This window comes from Durio zibethinus, chromosome 2, assembly GCF_047325235.1.
Source record: "Durio zibethinus cultivar Kanyao isolate XHJ-2024 chromosome 2, ASM4732523v1, whole genome shotgun sequence".
NCBI classification, from domain to species: Eukaryota; Viridiplantae; Streptophyta; class Magnoliopsida; order Malvales; family Malvaceae; genus Durio; species Durio zibethinus.
The window spans coordinates 27,856,454-27,861,476 of record NC_143163.1 but is presented as its reverse complement, the minus strand read 5'-3'; the positions used below and the strand labels follow the sequence as shown (position 1 = coordinate 27,861,476).

General features: G+C 40.5%; 3 pseudogenes; all 3 read right to left on the bottom strand.

Annotated features, from left to right (window-relative positions):
- Window positions 1–339: 339 nt before the first annotated feature.
- On the bottom strand, window positions 340–1,758 carry LOC149520088 (25S ribosomal RNA; annotated as a pseudogene).
- Window positions 1,759–2,229: 471 nt separating this feature from the next.
- Window positions 2,230–2,384, bottom strand: LOC149520087 (5.8S ribosomal RNA; annotated as a pseudogene).
- Window positions 2,385–2,675: 291 nt separating this feature from the next.
- LOC149520086 (18S ribosomal RNA) lies at window positions 2,676–4,476 on the bottom strand (annotated as a pseudogene).
- Window positions 4,477–5,023: the final 547 nt, after the last annotated feature.

The following is a 5,023-nucleotide window of genomic DNA, read 5'->3' as shown; positions in this document are numbered from 1 at the left end:
TTTGAGGCAACATCTTGCACCAAGGGGCCAGCATTTGTTGATGGTATTCGAGGCAACAATGAGCTAGCAAAATGCTATTGATGGCATTTGAGGCAACAACTAACACAAGGGCCAGCATGTGCCGATAAGGTTCAAAGTAAGTGCTCACACCAAGGGCGAGCCCATCCTTATAACAAATACCAAGGGCATTTGGTTATCATTTAGTTGCACACTTGATGGAGGGATGTCATTGCCCAGTTGAATCAGTTGCAATGGAGAACACCATTCATCCCCAACCCCAAAAGGGTGCAGTGTAAAAAAATGAAGTGAAAGGACTTTGGTGGGTGTGGGAGGAAGGATGACTCAAAGCGACAAAGGCCTAAATCCCATAGATTGTGTCAGCAAGTCCACTTTACCACTTACAATACCCAGTTGCATATTTAAGTCATCTATAAAGGATTCTACCCACCGTTCGATGGGAATTGAGCTCCAAAGAGGTCCATGTGGCTTGTCCACTACAAAAGTTGCACCTACGACACATGCTCTTAGGGGCCATGGGCCCCTATTACTGGTCGACAATCGGGTGATGGGTGTGTGCATCACTTTAAGCCCGAATTTTGACTTAGAGGCATTTAGTCATAATCCAGAGCATGAAAGCTTTGTGCCTCTAGCTTTTTAACTAAGTGTGATGACCAATTGTGCAAATCAATAATTCCTCTTGTACTAGGTTGAATTACTATTGCAACGCTACCATTAGTAGGGTAAAACTAACCTATCTCATGATGGTTTAAACCTAGCTCACATTCCCTATCGGTGGGTGAACAATCTAGCACTTGGTGAATTATGCTTCACAATGATAGGAAGAGCTAAAATCCAAGGATAAAAAGGCAATGTTGTTATGAACGATTGGTTGCTAGAAGCTAGTTATCCCTATGGTAACTTTTTTTGACACATCTAGCTTCGAATTTCAAAAGTTAAAGGATCGATAGGCCATGTTTTCCAATTCATATTCATACTAGAAATCAAAATCAAATGAGCTTTTATCCTATTTTCCACATGAGATTTCTATTATCATTGAGCTCATCTTAGGACACTTGCATTATCTTTTAATAGATGTGTTGCCCCTGCCAAACTCTCTACCTAACAATGTATTTTACCTAATTGACCGATTGAGGCTGGCCTTGGGTCCAAAAGAAGGGGTTGTACCTTACCTTCGATTCATAGAATAAGTAAAATAATGTTAAAAGTAGTGGTATTTCAATTTTGCTAGAGGGCTTCCACTTATCCTACACCTCTCAAGTCATTTAACAAAGTTGGACTGAAGCCAAGCTCAATAGGGTCTTCTATCCCCACTGATTTTGCCAAGCTCATTCCCTTGGCTGTGGTTTTGCTGGATAGTAGACAAAGACAGTGGGAATCTCATTAATCCATTCATGTGTGTCACTAATTAGATGATGAGGCATTTGGCTACCTTAAAAGAGTCATAGTTATTCCTGTCGTTTACCCATGCTTGGTGGAATTTCTTACCATTGACATTCAAAGCATTGGGTAGAAATCACATTGCCTGAGCATCCACAAGGACCATTGCAATGCTTTGTTTTAATTAAATGGTGCGATTCCCCCTCTCATACCAATTTTGAGTTGGTGATAGCAGCTCAAGCAGTTCACTAGTAGTCGACGGGGTTCAAAACTGGGACCCCTTGCCCAGCCCTCAAAGCAATCTTTTTCTTGAGGTTATGGATCCATCTTGTCAACTTCCCTTGCCTACATTGTTCCATCAACCAAAGGCCATTTATCTTGGAGACCTGATATGTTTATGAGTATGACCGAGCATGGATGACACTTGGTCCTCAGGATTTTCAAGGGCCACCGAAGGTGCAGTAGACACCATGTGACATGCAGTGCTCTTTTAGTCACTGGACCCTATCCTTGGCTGAGCCATTTCTAGGGTGGGTAGGCTAGTTAACAAAAAATATAACCCTTCCTAAGGCCCCCATTGACATCTCTAGACTCTCTAACATTGTCATCAGCTACCTCATCCCAGTTCAAGAATTTTAATTGAATTCCTTTTTGAAGCTCGTGCGTCACCAAAAATAAGGCATGTTGGGAGATTTGCCAATGACAGTCATGATGCTATCATTGTCGAGGACTCACTTTTAGGCCTATCGTGACTAATGAAATTATGGAAGGCCATCTTTTGCCCCCTCACATGAAGCTTAATGGGCAAGGGGTTGGAGGGGTGACAATGCATGACACCTAAGCAGGCATGCCCTCAGCCTAATGGCTTAGGGTGCAACTTGTATTCAAACACTCGATGATTCATAGGATTCTACAATTCACACCAATATTGTATTTTACTATGTTTTTCATTGATGTAAAAGCTAAGATATCCATTGTCAAGAGTCGTTGTGGATTTTCATGACAAAAAGAGTCACGATGCCACCCATATAAGCACCATAAATGGGATGGCAATGGCATACATGCTCTTTTTCATTCTAGTTCCTTCACATGATTCACATCGGGGGTTCGTTATTCAATCATGGGTGATGATACTAACTATTTTGCCCTGCCTAAGAGGCAAAACAAAGTGACTATAGTGCTCAGCTAGGCTAAAAGGGGCTCAAGGCATGCAGACACCCTCATTCCCTTGGTGTTTCATCAATACATTTATGGGTCATTCATTGAGTAGGTTTCGACAATGATCCTTCCACAAGTTCACCTATAAGAACCTTTTTATGACTTCTCCTTCCTCTAAATGATAAGGTTTAGTGGACTTCTCACAACATCATGGGCAGTGAACCATCCTCATTGCCATGATCCAAACACTTAATCAGATCATTCAATAAGTAGCAGATATGGGTGGTGCATACAAAAGGTAGGGATGTATTCAATGCAAGTTGATGACTCACACTTACTAGGAATTCCTTATTGAAGACCAATAATTGTAATGATCTATCTCTATTACAATGAAATTTCAAATATTACCTAGGCCATCAACCAAGGCTATAAACTCATTGAATACATCAATGCAGCATGCATGTGGCCCAAAACATCTAAAGGCATCATAAACCTGTTATTACCTCTAACTTTCTTGGCCTAAGCAGCCATAGTTCTCTAAGAAGCTAGCCACAAAGGATCACCTTTACATAGCTACTTAGCAGGCTGAGGTCTCATTTGTTAATGGAATTAACTAGACAAATCGCTCTACCATCTGAGAATTGCCATGCACTGCCACCCATAGAATCAAGAAAGAGCTATCAGTTTGTCAATCTTTACTATGTATGGATGTGGTAAGTTTCCCCATTGAGTCAAATTAAGCCACAGGCTCCATTCCTAGTGGTGCCCTTCCATCAATTCTTTTAAGTTTCAACCTTGCGACCATACTCCCTTCAAAACCCAAAGACTTTGATTTCTCATAAAGTGCCAACAAAGTCCGAAAAGCAACATCCATCAATCCCTGGTCGACATCGTTTATGGTTGAGACTGGGACGGTATCTAATCATCTTTGAGCCCTTAATTTTTATTCTTGATTAATGAAAACATCTTTAGCAAATGCTTTCATAGTTGTTCATCTTTCATATATCCAATAATTTCACCTCTGACTATGAAATACAAATGCCCCTAATTGTCCCTATTAATTATTACTTAAATCATGAAGGCCAACACAATAGGATTGAAAGCCTATGATGTTATCCTATACTAATGTATACAAAAGGATGCCTGCTTTAAGCACTCTAATTTCTTCAAAGTAACAGTGACAGAAGAATCACCCAGCCAGTTAAGGCCAAGAATGCATCATTGATAGTAGGGATGAATAGATTGGGGCTCACCATGAGGCAAACCAGACGACCTAACCCTAGTTCCAATTATGAGTTTTTTAACTACAACAACTTAAGTATAAGTTATTGGAGCTATAATTACCATAGCTGCTTGCACCAAACTTACCTTCCAATAGATCCTCGTTAAGCGATTTAGATTGTACCCATTCTAATTACTAAACTTATAGAGCCTGATATTGTTATTTACTACACTACCTCCCCATGTCAGGATTGCGTAATTTGCACCCCTATTTGACTTCCTTGGATGTGGTAGTCATTTCTTAGGCTCCCTCTCCATATTCAAATCCTAATTCTCCATCACCATCACCACCATAGTAGGCCACTATCCTACCATCAAATGTTGATATGGCATAATTTTGAATGATGCGTCACCGGCACAAAGTTGTGTGATCTATCGAGTTATCATGAAACATCAGAGCAACAAGCAAAGCTTTTGTCATCCTTTTATTTAATAAATGCATCCCTTCTAGAAGTTGGGATTTGTTGCATGTATTAACTCTAGAATTACTATGATTATCTGAGTAGTGGATACCATTAAACAAACTATATTGATTTAATGAGCCATTTGCAGTTTCACAGTCTAAATTAGTTCATACTTACACATGTATGGCTTAATCTTTGATTCAAGCATATGACTACAAGCATCATCAACCAGGTAGCATTCCTTCAAGATGTTGGCATTGCATAGGCCTCAACGTACTGACTAAGCAGTGGAGAGAGCTAAAACAAAGCATAAAAGCTGTACATGTCGGGCATGTAAAATGCATAGCATTGGGAAATAAAGGCCAAAAGCCCGTGCCCATAAAATGTTTCACATCCAAGAGCATTATCGACCACCAGTGCACCAACGCAACAACAAAGGTTTGGGTGACACACTTAGGACATAGGGCATGATCGAGGTTCAATCCATAGCCTTTAAAGACACAAAGTGGATGAGAGATGCATAGATAACCAATTTCCATCAATTTAGGTATGCAGCATAGGATCCCATTTGTGTCCCTATGGTACGATAACCATATGGAGGGAGATTGAAGAGGATGACAGGTTAACAATTCAATGCATCGACCATGGAACCTATCAACACTCACAACTATAGCACCACTCATATGCCTATTGTGTACAAGTGGCAGCATCCATGCACACTGGTCCACAACCCACCTAATCGATTACTCAATGAGTGAGCAAAGGAAACAATGTGCGAGGCC